A 25,927-nucleotide genomic window follows, 5' to 3' on the forward strand; every position below is an offset into this window, starting at 1 on the left:
TCTTGAGACTGTAATGTACTTTTAAACAGAGAACTCATTTTTTTCTGCCAGTTTAAAATTAGTATATTTTCTGTGAAGAAATTTTGTTTATTTTTCTGTGGTGTGGCTATCATAGTGTTTTAATGTGCTTTTTACTGTTTTTTCTTTTGTCAAAAAAGTAACTTCTGTGGACTGGAAGTTTTACCAGTATTTGCTGTTTGTCTTCCTTGGGTAAGATGAACCATTTTCGGCTTGACTTTAGAACATATTGTTGGTCCCATAGATGGCCCTTCTTCCAACAACAAAAACAAAAATTTAAAACAGCCTTTGTCACCAGGCTAGCAGTTAGGTTCAGCTGCAGGATGGTGACTCTAATGTGACCATTTGGTGTACATCAGAACAGTCATCTTTTACCTTGGATCCCTCTGGTGTAGTGCAGCCACTATGGACCAGGAGTTAGCCATATGTCTTCTGCAGCTGTTGAAGCCCCTCACTGTGCAAGGGAGAGCTACTCTTGTCAGGCCTGAGACAATAAACAGGGAAAGTTTCCCTGCGGTGTCAGAATGCTGTGCTCATCCCTAGGGAATCAGAAGTTGCCATTAGAAACATGGTTTGCCCCAGTTTTTTCTTTCAAAAAGAAACAGAAAACCAAGCATGTATCTACACCATTTCACATTTCTGTGGATAGGAATAGTTTACTGGGTCTTGCTCAGGGTTTAATTGTAGCTGTTGATCCTTCTTGTAGAGTAGTTTCTGGTAAAAGAAAGAAGGATGTCTCTCATCTTGGAGAGGTTCGAGATTCTGAATCAGAACAGGACGATGCAGGGACAGATTCAGGGTTTTGTCCTCAGATTTCTGATTCAGACTCAGAGAAGAGCTGAGTATCTGATTCTTCCTGTGGGGTTTCTCTTTTTCTGAAACTATTTCAAAACCGTCCCAATGTTTTCAGTGGGAAAATACTGAGGTTTTTCAGTCACTCAGAAAATACTATGAGGTATTACTGAAAGATTTTGTACAACCTACACCCATTCCTACCATATTGTCTGCTTTACAGGATGTGTGTCTTACTGCCTGCAATTTTACTGATAGTCAGACAGCTGTCCCTGAAAAAGCAGATAGGATGTATAACATTTCTTAGTCTTTTAAATATTATACACTATTCCTAAACCTTGACTGCTGCTAAGCACTTAGTTAATTCCAGTCAAACTCTTTCTAATAAGGATAGGAAAATTATTGATAGGTGTGGGAAAATGTATATACTTCTGTGACTGATTTTTAGAATTTTAAATTGTCAGGATCATATGCTGAAGTTTGTTCTAACATATTGTGAAAGTATGAGGAATGTTTTACCTACAGTTTCATTTTATGAAGAATAATCTGTATTAAATTACACAGTTTCTTCTATTGCACAGGTCATTTCATTGTTTGCAGTGTGTGTATGACTCGGTTGATGCTTCTTCCAGGGCTGTAGCCACTGGTATTGTTTTGAGGAGGTTTGATCGACTGCATTCCCAGAACCTCCCAGATGAAATAAAAAAATGAGATTTTAAGTTCTCCCTTGGACAGAGATTTAGTGTCTGGCCCTACTGCTGCAAAGTTGATCAAAATTGTGATGAAAGGGACAAGATTATCCAGGAAATCTCTAAGCTCTTTCAGCCCTCCTTTTCCAAATTGTCCAATGGATTTTTGTTCTCTTCATCCAGGTTTATCAAAAAAAAGAATAAACAGTCTTGGCAGAATTCAGGTAAACACATGTTTAAGAAAATATAAAAGGTCTCAAACCTCCCAAAAGCAAGGAAAGTCCAACAAGTCCAAATGGCTGTTAAACAGACCCTGTGATCCCCTCCCATCCTGACCTCTTTTCTATTTCCGAAAATCTGAATGTCTGTTTTTTTCTTTGGCAACAGATTGTTTCAGGATAAATTAGTTTGAAAAATCATTCATGAAGGGTACAGATGGCAGTGGGACAAATTCCTCATTTCCAGGGGGTCATCTTCATCCTGCAGATCAGACTCTTTCATTTCCACCTGTTCTTCATCCCATGTTGTCCTAAGGAGTTATAGATCCAGTTCTTCTTTCCCAGGCAAGAAAGGAGTTTATTCAAGAATGTTCTGAGAGCCAAAGAAAGAAAATGCTTGGAGACCAGTTCTAGATCTTTCTTTCCTAAGTCTGTTTGTGATAGTGCCCAAATTCAAAATGATGTCACTTCACAGCCTATTACCTCTTCTTCCCCCTTTCAAGTTTCTTGGTAACACTTGACTTAAAAGATGCTTATCATCAAATTCTTATTCATCCAAACTTCAGGTGGTTCTTAAGGTTATGTATGTCTGGATCATATTATCAATTCTCTGTCTTTCCCTTTGGACAATCTAATACACCAAGAGTGTTCTCAAAGTGTCTAGCTCCAGTTATATCTCATCGCAGTCTACAGGGTGTCCACATTTTCTGTATTTAGATAACTTGCTTATCTTTACAGAGTCTTTTTCAAACTGTCAGGAATCTCCCTCTTGAGTGAGAGATCTCTTGCACAATTGGTATTCTAAGAGAATATTCAAAACTCCTTTTTAACTCCTTCATATAGGATTGTGTTCCTGGGATGTCCGTTAGACAACTCATTTCAAAGAGCTTTTCTTCCACAGGAAATATAGATCTTTATTTAGACCTATTTCCAGGGTTTTCTACTCAGACTTTGGTGACTGCTAGGAAATACCTCAGGAGTTTGGGTCTCATGGCATCTATGATTCTTATAATACCTTCTGGAAAGACTCCAAATGAGACAGATACAGTGGTAGCTGTAGCTGAAATTTCTTTGGACCCAACATCAACATCCTTTATCTTTTCAGATCCCAGTACTGGAGTTTGTCAGAAGACAAATCTTTTGGTTGAGACAACTGATATCCTTAAATCCAGGTCTTCCCTTCTCCCTCCCTGCTCCAAAGTCACCATAGACATTGGACACTGCTTGGGGAGCAGTTTCAGGAAGGATAAAATTACAAGGAGTGTTGGATATCAAAGATAGATGCAAGCACATAAATATTAAGGAGAGTCTTGCCCTGAACAAGGCACTTTACTCCCTGAACCATCTTTGGTCCCTGGAACCTCTTCAAGTTTTACAGTCAATACCACAGTCATGTATTACATCAAAAAGCAAGGAGGTCCAGGTTTCTTTGCAGACTAGCCATGTTAGCTTGGAATATAGCTTCATATTACAATCTTACTCTGCAGGCATCTTACATTTTGTGAGAGCAAAACTGTGAAGCAGACAAGCTGAGCAGAACCAGGGGGGATCTTTATGAATGGAAACTAGATCAGTGAGTCTTCCAATATTTGATCAATCTGTGGGGAGTTCGTCAAGTAGAACTCTTTGCCTCCTCTCTGAACAATCAACTGGCAAAATTCAGTTCTAGGACTCCATGCAAGATGACTTGGAAGACAGATGCCTTTTCTTTTATTTACTTTGGACAGGATTGTTCCTGTTTAGCTTCTACACCCTTTCTACTAATATACAAGGTACTTCTGAAGATTCAGAAGGAAGCCCCCCCCCCCCAAGATCATTGTGGTGACTCCTTTCTGGCCCAGGCAACTGTGGTCCTCCCTTCTTTTGGAAATGGTAAGGGGCAATTACCATGTGCTTCCCCGCAGAATGAACTCACACAAGAACAGGGGTGATTGATACACCCCAACATCGATCATCTTCAATTGACTACCTGGATGACAGGGTCTTAATTCCTTTTAGGCACCTGTTTTCTGAGAATGTGCAGTAGATACTAATGCAGGCAAGAAAGCCTGGGACGAGATACACTTATATTAGCAAATGGAAACGGTTTTCTAGTTAGTGCCAACAGCATAACCAGCACCCATTCAGGGCTAGTTGTTCTCTGGTTTTACAAAATGTATGTGAGTTATTATCCTATGATCTTTCTTATTCTTCTATCAAGGTTCATTTATCTGGCATTTCAGCAAGTCTGCCCATGGATCCTCCTCTTTCAAGCAGTCGCTTGTCAAAATGTTTTTGAAATGGGGTTTACCATAAGAGGCCTCCAAGAAAACTGGTGGCCTCTCCTTGGGATCTTAATAGTGTGTTAGAGAAGCTAGCACTTGCTCCATTTGAACCAACTAATCTGGCTGACTTGAAGTTCTTAACATGTTCAACCCTACCTTATTTTCCATAAAGACATGGGTTTATTTCAGAACCAATCCTTCTTTTATGCCTAAAGTGGTATCTCTAAACCAAAATATCCATCTCTCTGTTTTCAAAATGAGGGAGAAAGGATACTCCATCCTTTGGACATCCACAGGCAGCTTAGACAGTATTTTGACAGAACTAAATCTTTCAGATCTTTGGATCAAATGTTCATTTCTTGTGAAGGTAAGTAGAAAGACAACCTTTGTCTAACCAGAGTATTTCAAAATGGTTGCCTCCGACTATGACATTTTGTTCTTGTTACCACAACAAAATTAATCCAGGCAGGTTTAATGCTCACTTGAGTAGGGCCTTGACTTTATCTATGTCTTTTTGGAACTATTCTAGAAGCTGCAACTTGGTCCTATGTATATACTTTTACAAAACACTATAAGTTATGTTCCTTCTCTTGGTCTAGATCAAGCTTCACTAGGACCATTCTCCAGGGGCTCCTGGACCCTTTTCCTTCCTCATCTCAAATATAGTTAGCTATGGCAATCTACCCATATAGCTAAGGCTACTGCTGCAGTGATCAGTATGAAGAATAGAGTACAGCTTGCAAGTTGAACTTAGCATAACAGTAGACATTTGAATTATCACTGCAGCAGTATCCACTCCCTCCCTCTATCCCCCTTGTTTTTTGGTGTGTTGTATATACCAGGGTGTGGACAGATATTCCTAGTCTTGTCCTTTCATGGCTCAGCCATCCCCTGTCTGATGACAGGAGAGTTCTGAAGGGCTTTGTGCCCAAACTTGTCTTTTATTCAACTCACCTTGAGTTGGCTGACAGTCTGGATGCATGGAGTGTGCACTGAAGCTTTGGAAGCTGGTAGGCCATTGTATCCTTGGCTGGATGTAACTCATATAGCTGAGGCTGGATTCCCTTCACAAGCTCAAACTTTCAAAACATTGAACTGCAAATGGTCGAGACCCTAAGATCAAAGTTTCAAAACTTCGAACATTTTGAATGGAGATTGCTGTACAGGGCAGAACGGGAAATGTACCGTTTTCCTCACTATAGTGTGATCTCGGAGTTGGTATATTTATTTAGCAGGGCATGCAGGGAGGATTGCCACCCCTACAAAAATGTAAAAAAAATCTTTTGATTTTATTGTTTTAATTAAAATTTCGAAGTTTCAAAACTTCGATTTTATGGTCTTGACCATTTGCAGTTTGAAGTTTTGAAACTTTGAGCTTGTGAAGGAGATCCCTGAGGCTACTGCAGCAGTGATCATTTGAACATCTACTGTTATGATAAGTTAACGTAAACAACTGTACCTGACAGTAGTCTATAAGAGACCGAGTATAGGGTTAAGGTTTTGAGACGTTTACATAAGACTTGTTAACTCCCTGCATTCTTTTTTGAGAGGAACCTCTGTGATCTATGAAGACATTTCATGTATTAAAAGAGTTATAAGCATTCAGAGATATTGTAGTTGTTTATAAAGCACTATAAAGCTTTACAAAAATTAATATTAACTATGTTTGCTGTGACCTATAAAATCCAATTTAAGATCTAAAAACTAATATATGCAAAGTTTGTGGCAAAAATTGCTTATAATTTTTTTCTATCAAATAAATCTTAAAAATACATCTATAATCTAATGTATGCAATCACTCTAAAGATTAGTTTGGGATAAACTGTTTGCAATATATTCCTCTACAGTAGCACTTACAGTTCCAGAGAGAGAGAGAGAGAGATGCACTTCCGTTTGAACTCTTGAGAATATAACTTGATTTTTTTTAAAAAGGTCAGCATGCAACTATTTGATGTCAGCATGCAAAGTTCCAGAGATCCATTGCAGGGAATGAGTGCTCCAGGGTCACCCCAGAAAACAGGCCCTTGCACGCCAAATGGGCTTAACCAGTTAACAATCAAGCAAACAAGCAAAAAAAAAAAAAAAAAAAAAAGAGAGGAAGGAAGTCCAAAGAGAGGACCCGGCCTGAAGAGCCAATCCACATGAACTCTGAGAAGTGAATCAAAAAGCAGCAAAGGAGTAGTTAGTTGCCATATGGAAAGATGCTTAGAACGACCCTTTCTTGTATATTCTAGATATTTTTGCAAGACTCATTAGCATAATGACAGAGGCAAGATAGAGATAGTTTACAGGAGTTTGATTGATGCAAGTGATGCAGTGCTTGAATTATTACAAGCTATATTAACACTTTTACAGCCTTGAGAAAAATAGCTTATAATAATATCGTTTGTTAAGCAGGTATGCCCACAGTCCCTTTTCAGGGGTGACCTGGTAGAAATGTCTGGTTAAGTGACTTGCTGAAGGTCACAATGCAGGCAAACAAGGGCTGATAGAATTAAACCCTCTACCACAGGAACTACAGCTCTAGACCTTTACCTCTTCACCAACTGCCAGACATATGTAAACATGATATAAATATTTAAATACCTCATAGAAAGCCATAATGTTCATCTATGTACCATTAAAACAGAGATACATAAGAACAGCGAAGTACAGTTTGATAATACAAGTCAAATGGTTCTTGTGAGAGACAGGAGGTATTATTTTACAGAAGGAGTGGTGGATGATTTCATTAGCCTTTCTGAAGAAATAGGATGGAATTGGTGGTTGAATTCAAAAGTACAGGGAATAGACATAAGGTCAGAATTCTGAGGGTTCTTCAAGAATTACAGCTTACACTTTAACTAATAAAAAGTTATTGGATTGTGTGACCTACGTGGTTCATACCTGCTACCCAAATCTATGCTTGAGACCATACATATTTTTAATATTTCTGACATGAGCTTACATTTTTCTGAATTTATTTTTCTTTTCCTTTTTCCCTAAATACGTTTGCTGGATTTTTCCATAAATTTGATGTACACAAAATAATCCAACAAATAAATTAATAAATAAAAATAAATAAGCAAATAGTCAGATAGTAACATCAATTTTACAACTGATCAATCTCACACATAGGATAAGTAAATGACTACTGGTTACAAGTATTTGTAATAAAACTGGAAACAAAATGTGAAAAAGCTGTTGGATCTGAAGCTGGATTATATAGACACCCTTGATGAGAAATGTGTTTTGAGTAGCTGTCAGCTGTTCAGCAATACCTTCCCTTCAGAATGATAACACTATTAACTACAACCCACAAGGTTGATGTCAGATAACATTCCCTTATGGTCCCATTACCTTAACCCCCACTACACAATCCATATAGCCAGACACACCAGCATTCACAACCCATCCAGTAGCTAAACCCATTCGTCCTATCCGCAATCCACTAACAGACTCTGCACATACTCACATTTCATCTGTTGAGAGCTGAAAACAGACCTACCACCCTCTCACTTGAATAAACATATTGATTTACAACCCTTTGCCCCTTGGTTCCTTTATAAAATATATGCACTCTACCCCATGATTCACACTCTGCCCATCTACTTTTGGCCTATGATGTGACCTTCTCATTTAATCTACTAAAGGTCCCACATTCAGATTTCCTGCAGGATATGATCATCTTATTTAGCCTAGTAAGCTACTAGATTATGACTTTCTGCCCTCATACATAAGATAGTTTCATAGTTCATAGAAGGTTACTAGGCTAGTGGCCCTAGAGCCTTTACAAGCCTAGCCATGTTAATCCCAATTATCAACATTTGTTCTTTTTGAGTAGTTTGCAGAACAAATTTATGAACAGAGGAGGTCTGTGATCAACTCCAGCTACCCCTGTCCATGAGGGACACATGTGCCACTCCAGGGGTGAATCTGTAGTCTCCCATCCAATTAGCTAGGTAGCATTTGAACAGGGTCAGTGAGGAACTCTGCTTTACATTAATATAGGTTCAAATAGGTTACTAGGCTAACAGCCCTAGAGCCTTTATAAGCCTAGTCATGTTACTTACCTTTTCTTTAACTTCCCATTTATGTTAACTGCCTCTGCATATCATATTAAGAGTAATATATCCCATCCTCCCAACCTTCAACAGTCATTAAATCTGTCTCTATGAACATTCACTTCCTGTCTCTTCACAAAAAAAAAAATCCAGACTGGTAAATAAACTATCAACTCTCTTTTTTCCTGTTGAAATGGGGGTGAACAACTTGTACAATTAAAAGTAAGCCATCATCATGGTTGTGATACTTCTACACTGGCCCAGTAATTAAAGAGCCTCAATCCTCACCACTGGCAACAGTGACGGATGTACACATTGGGAGGATGACAAGTACACACACACAGTAAAGTGCAATTTCCCTTAAGAGCACACAGAGATCACAGTCATTCTGGGAATGGTTTTTCCCTCTCTTTCCAGATCCCTAAAAAGACTCCCAATTTGGCACAGCTATAGGGTTGAGATCTTAGCCGAGTGGTCAAGCCAAAACATCCAACACCCTGTATGTCTAACCAGTGCTTCGTGCCCCTACCCAAGTAGCTGACACAGAGACACACACACACACACACACACACACACACACACACACACACACACACACACACTTTGAGATTTTATTTATCTACAAACACACACACACACACACACACACACACACACACACACACACACACACACACCTGGGAAAGGCTGGCACAGGTTTACTAGCTATGCCCCCTTCTGCCCAGATTATAAGATGGTTATCACTGCCACCAACCAACTCTTTATCAACTACCCTAAGGCCCTTACAAAGGGTGCTCAATTCTACTGTGCAATGTTACTATTATCCAAATGGTAGTTTTGACCAAGAGCAAAGCTATTCAGGAGTGGCCTGTACAGTGTCACCAAACACACATGCAAATACTCTAAGAGCTTAGATATGTCTCACAAGTATCAGCCACAAAGATAGGTTTAAGTATATTTAATAATAATAATAATAAAAGAACAAGACAATACTCAGAAAACAAACACAGTTACTTCAGAGTTCAAAATGCCAGGAAAGATATTGAAACATTACAGGACAGTCTCAAATAAATACAGAAAACATATAAACTAAGTTTTACTATATTTCTATCTCTATCTAAAAGAGATACGATGGCCTGAATCTTACTTACAGACAGGCAAATGCAAATGTTGATGATGAATGGATGTTTGAAGGTCCAAGACAAAATGCACAGTCTCTCTCTGAGAGAGTTCTTAAATTAATATCACATTTTACTGCTGGGTTAGGTTGGGCGACATCACTCTTTGTCACCTGACTATAGTTCCCAGGCTAAACAGAAACTAAACTGAATTTTAACATCTCTGTGTTAAAAATACATATCTCTCAGAACTGTGCAGCTGCTAGGAAGTCATAAAGTAGTGAAATACTTTTTACATTTTAAACCTAGTAATTATATCTCTCCAAGACAATAGAAAAAAACTTCCTAGCTGTAGACATGCTGTCTCTTTGCTGCATTGAAACTAACTTTTATAGCACATCGCAAAGCATTTAATTTCAACTTGCTTTCTTGAAGTTTTGTAAGTTAATCTTCTATGTTCCAGCAGGGCATGCTGTGGTTACATTCTTGAAGTTCAGTACATAACATACAGTTCTGTACAAATCATATCAATATTCATAAATGGCATAGAGTTATTTACAAAATTCCAGATAGCTGGGCTGGCAGTGTGACATTTCTTCCCCCTTGAAAACTCAAGCTAGTTTTTCAAGTGACCCTTGAGAAATGTTGCTTGAGAGGGTTGAGTCTATCTGGGAATACATTATCCCATTCCCTGTCTTGAGAGCCCATCTGCATTGGCATTGCTAACCCCACTGCAGTGCTGCACTGTCATATCATATGCTTTCCACCCTAGGCTCTGCCTTAGTAACTTGGCATTTTGCTTGCTGGTTCAATGAAGCCATGTTAAGGGATTGTGGCCTGTAGCTACAGTGAATTTCCTTCTATACAGATAAGGCTGAAGTTTCTGCAGTGCCCACACTATGGCTAGGCATTCCCTTTCTACAGTTGCATAACATTCCTCCCTAGGTTGGAGCCTATGTCTGAGATGTATCACTCAGTGCTTTTCTTCTTCTGAGGAAACCTGGCTAAGTACATCCCCCACCCCATGGTTTGAAGCATCCACTTGCACAACACATTCTTTGCTGTAATCTAGACTGGCTAGCACAGGGGGCCCTCCCAAAGCTCCTTTAAGCTTCTTGAATGCCTGCTCACATGCTGGTGTCCACACTAACTTAACTGGCTTGTTTTTCCTTGTCAGAACTGTGAGGCAAGCAGCTATGATACTATAATTGGTGACAAACTTTCTGCAGTACCTGCTATCCATAAGAATGTCCTCACCTGCTTTTTGGTAAAAGGGACAGGCCATGCCTGAATGGCTTCCACTTAGGCAGGTAATGGCCTGATCCTACCATTCCCCACTCTATGTTTCAGGTAGGAGACCTTTGCCATACCCACCTGACATCTGCTGGGCTTAATGGTCAATCCTACCCTCTATAGTCTGCACAGCACCTCCCTGACATGCTGAAGGTGCTCTTACCAGGAATGGCTGTAGATGGCAATATTATCTAGGTAACCAAGGGCAAACTCTCCTGCTCCTGCTAGGATAAAATCTACCAGCCTCTGGAAAGTCGCTGAGGCATTTTTCATCCCAAAGGGCATTTTGCAAACTCATACAAGCCAAAAGGAGTCACAAAGGCTGATGTCACTCTAGCACTGGGAGTCAAGGGCACCTGCCAATAACCCTTGGTAAGATTGATAGTGGTAAGATACTTAGCCCCACCCAGCTGCTCTAGGGCTTCATCTGTCTTAGGGATGGGGTAAGCATCAGACTCTGTGTGACTATTTAATTTCCTGTAGTCTGCACAGAACCTGGTGCTGCAATCCTTCTTTGGTACCAGCACCACTGGGGAGGCTCTGGGACTGCTGGACTCCTAGATTACCTCTAGTTCCAACATTTCCTCTATCTCCTCCTTTAGAGTCTGTTTGACTCTCTCAGGCACCCTATGAGGGGTCTGATTAATAGGCCTTTGGGGTCCTGTATCCATATGGTGCTCTACTGGCTTCCCAGTGAACATGCCCCCAAACCCCTGTAACACTGCTCAGATTTCTCGAACATGGATAGGGGATAACTGCTGGGACATTGCTGCCCCTTCCACTGAGGTGTCAGTCTAAGGCTCACTGAGGAGATCAGTCACCAGATCCCCCTTCAGACTCCTCCTGCCACCCACTGCAAATACTCAGCACAAGTGACTGCCTATCATGGTAAGATTTCATCATGGTAACATGGTACAGTTTGTGTCCCTGCTTCCTGCCTAGCAGTTCTACCATGTAGTTAACATCACTGACCTTTCTTACCACCTTGTAGGGTCCCTCCCAAGCTGCCTACAGCTTGTTGTGTCTGACAGGAATGAGAGCCATTACATGCTGCCATACAGCATACTCTCTAGCTCAAGCATTCCTGTCATACCAGACCTTTTTCTGCTGTTGGGCTTCTGACAGGTTCTCCTGGCCAAGTGCATGAGTTCCCTGAGCCTTATCCTGAGATTTAGGACCTATGCCAAAACAGACTCCTTCTGAGATTCACACTCACCCTCCCACTCATCTCAAATCAAATCTAGAGGCTCCCTCACCCTATGCCCATACAGCAACTCAAAGGGTGAAGAACCTGTGGATTCCTGGGGCATCTCTCTGTAAGCAAACAACAGATGGGGCAAATATTTGTCTCACTCCCTCCTAAACTGGTCTGTAAATGCCTGTAGCATTGTCTTGAGTATAGAGTTTAACCTCTCAACAAGATCACTAGTCTGGGAATGGTAAGGGGTGGTCTTTAGGTGCTTCACCCCACAGTGCTTCCACAGACAAGCCAGCAGGTCTGACATGAAATTGGCACCTCTGTCAGTCAATATTTTCTTTGGAAAACCTACCCTGATGAAAATTTCTAACAAAGTATTTGCCACCTTTTCTGCCTCAATGGAAGACAGAGACACTGTTTCAGGGTACCTGGTAGCATAATCTACTACCACTAGGATATACCTTTTCCCTGTGGAATTGGGGTACTCAGAGGCCCCACAATATCTATAGCTATGCTCTGAAATGGCTCATCAATCACAGGAAAAGGCATCAAAGAAGCTTTCACCTTGTCTCCTGCCTTGAAAAAAACACTAAACGAAACAAAACCAGAATAAAAGTAGGTCAAGGAAGAAAACAGCTCGAGCAGAAATAGCGTAATCTTCTTTAATAAATGCTTTCATCGAAAGACTTCATCAGAGTACGAAAGCATTTATTAAAGAAGATTACGCTATTTCTGCTCGAGCTGTTTTCTTCCTTGACCTACTTTTATTCTGGTTTTGTCTCTGCCTTGCCTACCTTTTGGCAATGGTCACAGGTCCTGCAGTACCTTGCTACATCTCTGGAAATCCCAGGCCTATAAAAGTTCTGCATAATATGTTTATTTGTACATTTTATGTCCATATGACCTGCAAAGAGAATGCCATGAGCTATGGCGAGAAGTGCCAGATGATAGGAGCTGGACACTACCAACTGCTGTATTCTCTCACTTTCTAGCCCTCCCTCAAGGGGCCACTTGTAGTAGACTGCCCAAGGAAGTAGTGCTCCTCTGTAGCCATTGCAGGGTTTACAATGGTTAGGCCAGAGGCTGTGTCTCTCTTAGCAGTGGTGTCTTTCTCCATCCACTAAGATAAGATATAACCTCTTGTGGTAGTTTGGTCTCCGTGGACATCTATATGCTACATGCTGCCACTGGTTGCATTTAAAACATTTAACCCATGGCCCCGGACATATACCTGAACTAGTGGCTTCCCCTGCTACTGGCAGACTCTGTGGGGGTAGTCTGGGCTGCCCACCATAGGTTCTCTTAAAGCCATGAGCAGCACTGGGTGTCCCTCTCCTGTGCAGTGATGCCCTGCATGCTTCTTTCTTCTTCCCCAACTCATATGCAGTAGTGCATTGTCTATCAGCTAACCAGATTCTCATGTCATCAGGCAAAGTGCTAAGGGCTTGTTCCCTCACCAAAAGGTCTGCCAGCCGTTCAAAAGTGGTGACCTGATATCCACTCACCCACCTATGAAAATAAGTGCTTAGTTCAGCAATATATTCACACACACTTTCATCTGCCTTGCGTCTATGCTCACAAAACTTTTTTCTATAAGCTTCAGGTGTTATCTTAAAGGATTCTAACAAACACATTTGACTGTATTATAATTTAAGCAATCAGTATCAGATAATTTAGAAATTGCAGTTACAGCTTTACCATGGGTTAAGGGCATCAGGAACTGTACCCAGAGGCCTTGGTCAACATTGCACTGTTTACATACCCTTTCAAACATATGACTCAGTCATTGTCCATGTTGGTGTGAATGACCTGAGACGTACCTCCCTGGACTACATGAAAAGAGATGTGATGGAACTCTTGGATTATGTGGCCCAGGCAGGTATGACCCTAGTCCTGAGCAGTATTCTACTGTCAGCAGAATGATACAACAGTATGAGCAGAAAATGATTGACTTCAACAATTGGCTAAGTTTCTGGTGTCATTCTAAGGGGATCCAGTATCTATCGGCCTGGAATGACATGATTGACAGACCTCGATGCTTTGCCAGAGACAGCCTGCATCTGTCACACCTGGGATTCTGGATACTGGCTAATGCTCTTGCCACCCCTGTAGTGCCTTTTTAGGCAGCGTTCCAAAGACCAAATTTCCACCATAACAGTTACAAACAAATGCAGTCTGAGGGTCATGCTGCTCAATGTTAGAAGTGTAAATCTCAAGATGCACTTGCTTGAAGCTCTCCTCAAAATGGAGAATGTCGACATCTGTGCTATAACGGAGACCTGGATTAAAGAAGCAGAAAGCACCCCTGCGGTCTCAGGCTACAACTCATTCCATACCTTTCAGCCCCAGAATACAGCCAGAAGCTCCAAACACAGTGGTGTCTCCATATTCTTAAAGGATATGCATACCTTTAAACTGGTAGCCCAGCATAATGCATCCAAGATACTTCAGGTACAACTGACACTGGTATGGCAATACAAGTTATAGCCTGCTACAGAACCCCAAACATGTCCTTAGACTGTCAGTCCAAGTTCCTGAGCACCCTGGAATCTATCAAGATCCAACTCAATACTCTCATACTGGGTGATTTCGACTACTCTTCCATCAACTGGGAAAACTATTCAAGTACCAATGTAAAGGCCCAAGGTTTTCTGGAATTTATCAATTCCAATGCCCTGGACCAGCTCATTCTGATCCCCACTAGAGGAACCAACATCCTTGACCTGGTTATCATCATGGGAGACTGTTGCTCCACACCTATAGTCAATTCACCCCTGATTAAATCTGACAACAAACTGATCACCATGGAAATCTCCATGTCACCTACACCCCCCGCTAAGGTGACCACCCTGAAAAAACTTTCCAAAGCCAACTTTGCACTCCTAAAAACAGAGGTGGCTAACCTCTCGCCACCCATGCCAATGGAAAATAGCTTATTAACTGCTGAATCATATACTAATGCACTGTACAAGCATGTACACAAATGCATAGACCTTGCCATACCAAATAGAACTAAGACGTTATCCTACAAAAAAGGAAGCCAAGTCTGGTGGTCCCCAGTCATCAATAAACTTTACAACAGAAGGAAGAAACTGTTGCAGAAAAAAATGAAGTCACAAGACTGGAAAATCTCCCTTATCAGTCTCAACAAAAAGCTGACATCCCTTATCAAATCCTTTAAAACCAGCTATGAAGGCAGAATTGTGACTGACACCAAAAACAACCACAAAGCCTTCTATACCTATATCAAAAACCTCAAAGGCAATACCCAAATTTTCTCTAAGTTATTACACAATGGCACCTCCTATACTGAGCCAACAGATAGAGCCAACATACTGGCCGACAGATTCAGTGCCAACTTTACCCTGCTCCCACCAAGGGCCCTATCACAATTCCAGAAGAAAGCCTGGTACGCAACATTTTTGTGGCACAAGTAAAAGCTGCATTGTCCAAAGCCAAGAATACAGTGTCCATGAGACCTGATAATATCCCTGGCTACATCCTACGTGAGCTGAAAAATGAACTGGCACCACATCTGAGTGCCCTATTCAATCACAGCCTTACCTCAGGCTATGTCCCTAATGAATGGCGCACTGCTACAGTCATCCTGCTCCATAATGGGGGAGCAACTACAGACCCTGGAAACTATTGCCCCATTAGCCTATCGAGTCCGGTATGCAAAGCTATGGAGCACATCATCATGGGCCTGCTTAACAAAGACATTGGCAATCGCCAAAGTCTTGAACCCACACAGTTTGGCTTTGTGAAGGGGAGATCCTGCCTGCTGAACCTGGTTGACTTCTTTGAGGTAGTCATCAAGGCTCTGGATGAGGATAAAGCAGTGCATACAGCCTACCTTGACCTGGCCAGGGTCTATGATACCATTCCACACTCAGGTATCATTGATAAACTCACCAAACTAGGCATCAATCCTTACATCACTAGGTGGGTTGCAAATTGGCTCACAAACAGGACCCACAGAGTGAAAATTGTGGCTTCCAAGTCAGACTGTCAACCAGTCATGAGTGGAGTCCCACAGGGCTTGGTCCTGGGCCCTCTTCTCTTTGGCATCTACTTCTCAGAAGTCCAGGCCAGCACAGGACTCTGGGTGATCAAGTTTGCTGATGACTGCAAGCTAGGAGTCATTATCAACTCCAAGTGATGCAGACATCCTACGAAAGGGCCTCTCTGAGACCAATGACTAGTGTCAGAACCATGGCCTGAAGCTTAATGCCAAGAAATGCGTTATCACCCCCTTTGGAACAAAACTCCGTTCCCACAAATTATCTCATTGATGGCAGCCCACTGAACACTGAAGGGGCCAAAAAAATCTGGGCACTCAGGCCAACAGTTACCTCAACTTCAACCACCACATTGCCACTGTGGTCAGAAAGTCCTTCTACATGGCACATCTTATAACCAAAGGTTGCATCTATGAAGAAAAAGGTCATAATCCCTCTCTACTCATCCCTTATTAGACCAATCATCAAATATAATGCCTCGTTTGGCATGTAACTGACCAGACACCTACAACAGCTGGAGAGGTCACAAAAGTATCTCACAAAAAAAGGATCCTAGGCCTTAAACACATGTCCTATATGGACAGATTCAAGAAACTTCAGCTGTTCTCAGTCTCATCATCTACTTAGGGGTGATCTCTGCTTGACTTACAAAGCCATGTCTGACTCAGCCTTACTTGAAATGCTACACCTAAAGCAATCCCAATCCTCCTGTGCCACATGCTCCAGACAGCACAACCTCATTACCACAATTAACAGAACATGCTGGAGTGACAGGTTCATCTCCCAAAGACTGCCCATACTCTGGAATAAGCTTCCCATTCATGTCAAGCAGAGCACCTCGCTGGCCCTTTTCAAGAGAAATCTGGACAACTGGATGGGTAACAGAAATTTCACTCCAGGGAACATTCCAGTTGCCCTACTGGATAGGGGGACTGTGAACTAACATTGGTTGGCACGGTGCCCTGGCAATTTTTGGGGACTAGGCTTGTAAAGGCTCCAGGGCCATTAGCCTAGTACACACCTATGAACCTATGAATGAAACTATCAAAATTATCCCCCTCTGTAAATTGTGGAAGAAATTTAATGACCTTTGCTGCTTCTGGGGTTTGGTTACTCCCTTCCCCATTATCTCTATGACTCTGGCAAAGAGTCAGCATCTCCTTTTCATGTTGCCTCTGCTCTCATTCTCCTTAGCTTCCAGGCATCGTAGTTTTTCATTTTCCTCAGCCTTCAGACATTGACATTTCTCATTTTCCTCAGTGTCTAGATGTCTCAGTCTCTTTGTTTCTTCTATTTCCAAATGCTTGGCCTCCAGCTCAAGTCTCTTTAATTCCAGATGGATTTTTAAGTCCCCTGTGAAAAGGTTGAGTTCTTCATTTTCTGAGAGTTGTGTATCTCCAAGGCCAATCTGATTGTCCTCCTGGTTGCTATCCTGTGATGCAGCTGTGACTAAAGCTGCAATAATTTCTGCTTTAGTCTGATTGGCATGCACCAATCCTTTAGTCTGGCACTTTTCAGCCAACTGGCTCCTTGTCAGCTTGACATACTCCTCTGCTGACATGCTTGTCTGCTCCCCCTGACTAACTAAGCTAACAGAAAAATAAAACAATTGTGATATGAACTCTGAATGTTCACTACTTGGCTGATTGAGAATATAAACACCTTCCATGACCACTGTACACAGGTTACAGGAATTCAATATCCGCAGAACTACAAGCCAATTAATATGATGTGGCTATCTCACCACTGTCAACCAATTAATATGTGATGTGGATATCCCACCACTGCCACAGAAAACAAACACAGTTACTTCAGAGTTCAAAATCACAGGAAAGATGTTAAAACAACATTGCAGGACAGTCTTAAATAAATACAGAAAACATCTAAACTAATCTTTACTATATTCCTAGCTATATCTAAAACAGATACTATTCCCTGAATCTTACTTACAGACAGGCAACTGCAGATGTTGATGATGAGTTGGTGTTTCCATGTCCAAGACAAAATGCAAAATGCACAGTTTCTCTCTCTCTCTCTCTCTCTCTCTCTCTCTCTCTCTCTCAGAGAGTTCTTAAATTAATATCACATTTTACTGCTGGGTTAGATTGGGTGACATCACATTTTGTCACATGACTTCAGTTCCCAGGCTAAACAGGAACTTAGCAGAAGTTTAACATCTCTGTGTTAAAAATACATATCTCTCAGAACTGTGCAGCTGCTAGGAAGTCATAAAGCAATAAAACACTTTTTACATTGTAAACCTAGTAATTACTTCTATCCAAGACAATAGAAAAAACTTATAGCTCTAGACATCCTGTCTCCTTGGTGCATTGAACCTAACTTTTATAGCACACTGTAAAGCACTTAATTTCAACTTATTTTCTTAAAGTTTTGTAAGTTAATCTTCTATGTTCCAGCAGGTTATGCTGTAGTTACATTCTTGAAGCTCAATACATAACATACAGTTCTGTATAAATCATATCAATAGTCACAAATGACATAGAATTATTTAAAAACTTCCAAATAGCTAGGTTGGCAGTGTGACAATGGTACATCAGTTCTGCTTAGTAATGTACTTAAATGGCCACATCATCTGTTTAACAATGTACATGATAACCTGACATCATCTAATAGATTTTTCTCAAATCTAGGGAGTAAATTAGCTCTTAAATACGTAGGGCCCTCTTTGTCAATGGGCAAGGGCCACTCACTCATCCCTCTATTTTTACTGAGAAAATAACTGACTGGAACTCATGTAAAAATAATCCAGTTACTTCCCCTAATTCCTTAAATATATCTCAAACTGGTGACAGTAGTTTTCCATCATTTACCAGGCCCGTTATACAGTATATAACTGAAGAACATTCCAGAAAACCTTCTCAATGCACATAACTATGTGGTATCAAAAAATGAAGCCCTGACTATAACCCAAGATCAGTTAGTGGCTTGGGTACTGGAGGAGATGGGGTGGGAGGAAGGGAATGAGTGACAGATGCTGGCCCACCCATTCTCAGGGAGGGAGGCAGTCTGGTTGGCTGCAATGCCAAAATTTACTGGAGAGAGAGAGAGAGAGGTGAATGGCATTCAGCAGGAGGGTCCATGGACATTCATGGCTGTGCCAGTCCATGCAAACAGAGTAGCCTTCATGAGGCATGGGCAAGAACTATGCACCCAGACACCCACAGAGTAAGGTACAGCAAGTCAGACACTAGGGTCAGTGAGGCTGGGGCCTTAATGGATAAAAAGTATATAAAAATCATGACAGGTCCATAAAAGCTGCTCAGTATCATGACTTGTAATCGGGGATAAAAGGGATATAAATGATCAGATCACTACTGGGTCCATAAAAACTGACCAGCACCATCATCTATACTACTCCCTAATACAACTGTCTCTATCTAAAATTGAACAAATCCTCCTATTCTTTAACTGTTTTTCCACAGTCTGACCACAGCTGAGTTATATTTTTCACAATGTTCCAGTTTTAGCTCTTGGAGCATATTAAACCCTCCAAATTGTCCTCAATCTTACTGTCACTTGTTTTTCCTGTAAGGTCTTATACTGTATATAATTAGATAATGTTTTTTTTTTCTAAACCTCCCTCTTTGTTTTCTTTCCTTAGTTGTTTTCTGTATTATTGACACATTTATTTTTATTCTTTCATTTACTTTTTAATTACCATTGTCTCTTTCCCCTAACTTAAAGAATATAACAAAATCAAAATAGAATAAAAACTACTGTTTTACTAATTTTTCATAAATGTCCCAGTAAATAATAGTTTTTTACCTCTTAATCTGAGAAAGATGCTACTCTGCTCTGCTACCCTTGCAGTAACTTGTTACCAGATATTCAACTGACAATATATTTCTTGCATATTGCTGCATAAGAAATTTACAGATCACTCCAATCAAACATTTAGAGTAATATGTGATTTGATGTTGTCAGTTTTCATTCTATCCTCAACTAATGGTACGGATCCAACTTGGCCATTCTAAAAGCCAGTGCCAACCTTGAACTCTTGAGCTTCTCTCTTACCCATAATGCATCAATAGCAAGTAGCTCAGACCTTGTTTGATGCCTTGAGTGAAAGATATGGTGACCGCTAATCTTGAGCTAGGTGATTTCTTCTTTATCAAAATTAATATTTCCAGAATTAAATTTGCTAAAATCTTAGCTCTATTTATTATCCCTCGACTATTGTTTCTCTTTATTACAGTTCTACTAAATTAACTTCCTTCTTCTTCCATTTCTCTTCTCTCATATGTTCTGTATTCTTGAATACTATAGTTAATATTTGCTCTCTCTTTCTTTCTACAATTTATGTAGCCCTTTTAGTACCATTGCTGGTATTTTCTTTCTTTTTGTTTATAGCTGTCTGATATTTTCACTTTTTGGACAAGTTCTAGTGTAGTATCTGTCTTATTATCTTAATATTGGTGTTATGGCTGAGAAGGAGAAAGGCCCGTTGGGGTTCAAAAAATGCCACAAGTGTGGGCACAAAATTATTTTTTCAGTTGTGCACACCTTATGCATATACTGCTTAGGTCCCTGCACTTACAAGAAGACTGTGCCATCTGTCTTGGGTTTAATCCTAAAGCAATTACAGAAAGGAAAAATAAATTGATTCTTAAAGTGTTGCTTCCTTTCCCTTTCAAAGAGGCTTTATCTGGAGCTTCATTACCTGCAAAATCAAAGAAGTCCAAATTGTCTTCTCTGAGTCCTTCCATCTCTTTCTCAAGAATTGGATCAGTCTAGAAAAAAGCCACTATTGGATCTGACTCATCCATTGGATCATAAGAAAAGAAAATCAGAAATGTCAGCTTAGACTTCATCATCAGATCCAAAGCAGATAGGAAAAGAATTATTGAATCCAATCTTAACATTGAATCTGAAACATAAACAGATAGAGCTATCAGATCTGACTGCCTCAGATCTAATAATACTACCAAGGATCAGAGTCCCTTCATCCTTTTTGGAAAGACCCAAGTCTCCATCTGCAATTTCCAATCATTCTTCTAGGAGTCTTACAGAAGAACATGTGGAGAGATTGGTGAGAAAAATTACCTTGGTGCAGAGCCTGACAGGTGTTCCATTGTTTCCTACCCCTTTGGGTCTGGAGGTCCAAACAGCTGCTACCCCTTAACAGTTCCACCTCTGACTCCTTCCATGGGCTCAGAGTATTTTGATCTGAGCTGTCTGGCTTATTCTGCCTTGGATCTGAGGATATCCTTATCCTCGGATCAGAGGCTTGCTCTGAGCACTTTGGTTTAGCCGGATCCAGAGGGCTCTCAAAGCCAAGGCTACCTTGTTGGATCCAAGGTGCTGGAGTTGACTCCAAAGTTTCTAGAGCTGTCTCTGTGACTTGGGTCTTGGCACAGGTTATTTTGACACTGATTGCTGCCTTGGGGGGATTGTCCTCGAAGCAAGGAGGGACTATGGTCCAAAAACTTGCCTTTTTGGATGCAGGGCTCTAGCCTTCTTTTGGGATGTCTGCCTTTGAGGTTATGGACAAAGTCTTGTTTGCCTCAGCAACATAGATGGTTCCTATCCCCTTGGATCCTTAGTCTGCAGCCTTGCCATCTCTGCACTTGGAGTCTTACTTGTCTTCTCTACAGGGACAGCTGCTATCAAAACCCAGGCTTCCCAACAGGGTTTCCTGACTTCTGCTGATATCACCCCAGAGCATCTCACTGAAGAGGTCCCTAAGAACAGGATGTGTAAGAGGAAGCAATTGGATTCACCAGAGAAATCTATCACAGATCATACAACTTTGATAAAGGTGAAGGGTCTCCACGGTCACCATCTGATGATGTTTCATTCAGAAAAATCCTTGAAATCCTGAAACAGAGAGGTGGCTGAAAGCCCAGCAACCTGTCTTCTGAGGAGTCTGCATTCCTGGAGGAGTTCGGTACTGGTCAGTCTACCTCCAGGGTGACTCCACCTGCCAACAAGCTCATTGAGTTGATCTCTTGGTGGGCATGAAAGGATCCTCACACCATTTAACTAATACCTTGGAGACTTGACAAAACTATGGCATCCCCAGAGGACAAGCAGTTTTGGGCCAAAGGGGTGCCTGTTGATGCCATGGTTGTGGCAGCAACCACTAAGAAGGAACTTGCTGAGGAGAGTTCCACTGTACATCTGATTAAGGAACTTTCGAGCACTCTCTCAAGATCCATTTCTGAAGAAGTACAAGCATCTGTGGCTACGAAGTTGGCTACCTTGCAATTGATTTCCAATTCTTTCATGAGGGTCATTTTGCACGTAGCCAATGGAACCTCAAGGGTAACAAGTTCAGGCATTTCCATAAGCAGACATGCCTGGACGCACGTATGTGATTTTGCAGAGTCCTTCAAGTCTTCATTCATCAATGCTCCCTTTGATGGCATGTCTTTAGCCCCAAGGTAAAATGCACATTATCCAGGTGAGAAAAGGATGGAAAGACCCTGACAGCTGTGGGTGTACATTTTTCCACACCTCAAAGAACCTTTTCTAGGAATCAACAAGGTAGTGGAAAAATGTGGTTCAAAAAGTCCCAAAGACCTTTCCAGGACACAGGTGGAATAGATTACCTCAGGGATAAAGGGGGGGGGGAATCTAATGGTAGATCCCACCCCCATGGCAGAGATGTCCCAAAAAGCCAAGGATCCAGAGATTCTTTCTTTAGCAGACCCTTCCAGCGCTCCTGAATGGAGTCCTGTTTGCCCTCCTCTGGAGGCAATTGGGGATATTTATCCCTGCACTGGAGATACTGGCTAAAAATAACAACAGATACTTGGATGCAGATGACCATTTCCAGAGGTTATATCATACCTTTTTCCCTTCTTCTTCTTCTTCTTCTTCTTCCTTGAAAAAGAATCCCCACTGTTCCACCCAGTCAGAGGAAAAAGGAAGCAATCCAGGTATTACATAGGCTAGAAAAAGGAGTAATCTAAGATGTTCCCCCAGACCAGAAAGGATCCAGAACTTACTCAAGACTTTTTTAGTGGAAAAGAAAGCAGGGAACTGGAAACCAGTTCTTGATCTCAGCAACGTGAACAAGTCAATTTGATGCACCAAGTTCTAGATGGTCAAAGTAAAGTCCATTATTCCCTTTTTGGAAAAGGATGACTGGATGTGCTCAATAGACCTTCAAGATGAGTACTATCACATAAAGATGAACAAACAATCCAGAAGGTTTTTATGCTTCTGGCTGGGAGCCAGTTATTGCAGTTCTGCCCTTTGGTCTCACCACACCACAGCCTCCAGGGTGTTTACCAAGTGCATGGCAGTAGTAGCAGCTCTCTTGAGACTGCAGAGTTTCCAAATATTTCCTATCTGGACAACTGGATCATTTCTGTCCCAACTAGGCATGAACTGATAATGGCAAGAGAAAAGGTTCTAACATGCTCTCTTCTGGGGAGAATCATAAACTATGAAAAGTCTCATCTGGAACCAACTGAAAGCTTAAAGTTCATAGGAGCACTTCTTCACACAAAAATCAACCATTGCTTCACTTCCCTATTCAAGAGTTCAGATAATAAGATTACAAGTCAGAAAGATAATCTGCAAAGATTTAAGCCCACTTGGTCCTTCAGGCTCTGGGATAAATGGCAGTGGAAGTAGCATTAGAACCATTAGCCAGATTTTACATGAGAATCCTTCAGTGGATGCTTCCCATGCAATGATCAGTACTTTGTCAATCCATGTCTACTCCAATTCAAATCAACCACTTATGTAAGAGAGAGATCTCATGTGGTGGATTCAATCAAATCAAATTCTACAAGGCCGTTTGTTTGTTCCCCCTCAATCCAAGGCCATAATGACCACAGATGTTTCACAGCTGGGCTGGGGGGCATTATCTGGGCAAGAATATCCATGGTACCTGCTCCCCCGAAGAGGCTAATTTTATATCAATGTCCTAAAGATAACAGTAGTGTTATTAGTGTTGCAGAGTCTTCAGGATGTTCTCTCTTCAGATTCAGATGGACAACATGTCAGTAGACTGGTACAGTGACAAACAAAGATGAATCAGATCTTACCCCTCGTGTCAAGAAGCACTCAAAGTGTGGCAGTGGGTGATCTTATCCAACCGTTTTCTTGTAGCAACACACATTCCAGGAAAGTTCAACATGATAGCTGACAAACTGAGCAGGTGCATTCTTCTACCTCATGAGTAGTCCTTAAACAAGAATATGACAGAACAGATTTTCTTTCAGTGGGGCTGTCTGTGCTGTGATCTTTTCGCCTCTCACCTGAATAACAAATGCAGCAGCTATTTTGCCCTCCTCCCCCTACAGGGGGAATCACCAAGGGATGTTCCTCTCCATGATTGGCCCCCAGTCTTCTTTATGCATTTCCTCCTATTCCACTGATTCCAAAATTCCTGCATAAAGCCGCCAGGTTGAAGAGCAAAGTAATTTGGTTCCCCTTCCTTTGGTCTCACTTACTTCGCCAACCTTGGATTCTGGATCTGACTCCAGACTTCCTGTCTCACCCGACAGGCATGATTCATCCAGATATACCAAACCTCAGGCTGATAGCTTGGTTTCTCCAATTCCATTAATAGCCAGACAACCTACGCTCTTTTCACCTGTCCAATAAATACTGTTATCTTTCCATAAACTACATACTAGGAAACTTTATGCCAATAAGTGGAAAAGGTTTGCTTACTGGGCACTTCAAAATAGTATTGACCCTTTTTCAGCTCCGATACATGACATTCTTGAATTTTTGACTTCACTTTTTAATGAAGGAGGTAGCTCACCAACAATTAAGGTGCAGTTAGCAGCAATTTCGAATTTTCACATGGGACTTGATAGTTCTTCAGTCACTTCTCATAAACTTTGCAAAGCCTTTTTACAAGGCATGCTTCTCTTAAGACCTCCATTTAAAGATCCTACTCCTCCATGGGATTTTAATCTGGTACTGCAAGTACTTATTCACTCCCACTTTGAACCTACAGCCAAATGTGATCTTAAACATCTTTCTTGGAAGACTATATTTTTAGTACGCATTACTTCTGCTCGACGAATTTCAGAAATTCAGACTTTATCTTAGAAACTACCATATTTGATGTTTCACAAGGATAGTCACATTATGGGCTAATGCTTCCTTCCTCCTTAAGGTGGCCTCATAATCTAATATCAATCAGTTCATTAATTTGCCAGTGTTCTTTACAAACTTTGCAAACAAGGCCAAATACTTGCTAATAAATGTTCACAGACAATTATGGCTTTAAAGAAAAGATATCAAATAATCTGACCAACTAAATGTATCATTCACAGATGTCAGATTGGGAAAACCAGTAACCAAAGTAACCCTGTCCAGATGGCTTACTAATTGCATTTTATTTATTTATAACAAATTGGATGTCCCCTTACCAAAACTGTTACTAGCTCACTCAACTAAATCCATGGCAACAGCTCTGTTTTTCAAGTAAGACCGTCCATGGATGACATACATGCAGCAGCAACTTGGGCTACTTCACATATTTTTGTTACTCATTACAAAGTGGATTTGGTCTCCACAGGTAAAGCATCATTTAGTTCAATGGTAGTCAGGAATATCCTTCCTTGAGTCCACCCAGGTTCTTAGGTAGCTGGGAACTCTGCCCCATTAGTTGGGGTTGGTGCATTATGGGTAAAGGAGAAGCTCAAGAGTTCAATGTTGCACAAGCTATTGCAATGACTGCATCAGATCTGCAGGATCAGATCTAAACCATTAGTTGAGAAAGAATGAAAATGGACAACACAGATGGAATGTTATGGTAAATACATGTCGCTCATCTTGTGTAGCTAGTTAAGATGAAGAAGCTTGGGTGTTCATTTATATACTTTATTACATACAAACACATCAGGATTAATAGCACCGGCATAAAATATAAACAAACTGACTGACTACTACACATACATACATGTGTACACCTCTGCAGCTCTCTACAAAAATGGCAGTCTTGCTTGCACATGCTCAGTATTTATACACATGCACTAGCTCACTGGAAAGCTTTTAAAGGTACATACACACTCTGATCTACATCCTCCCTCTTTACTGAGTTGTCTTGCAATGATACTGACATTTGAATAGGCATGCAAATTATATAGACAATAATGAATAAATGAAATTCATATCCAAGTTGCCATGTATCTGGAACACGGTCTGGAAATGCAACCTGATCTAGTAATGTAGAAGTTAGGACTGGGTTCGGCAAGTCATTGGTAAACGATCTGTCTTAGGACTCTCATGAATATTCTCAGGAAAAGGGATATTTGCTGGAATATCCTCTGGAACTGG

The sequence above is a fragment of the Protopterus annectens genome, chromosome 2.part1, assembly GCF_019279795.1.
Source record: "Protopterus annectens isolate FY-2018-M chromosome 2.part1, PAN1.0, whole genome shotgun sequence".
Lineage (NCBI taxonomy): Eukaryota > Metazoa > Chordata > Ceratodontiformes > Protopteridae > Protopterus > Protopterus annectens.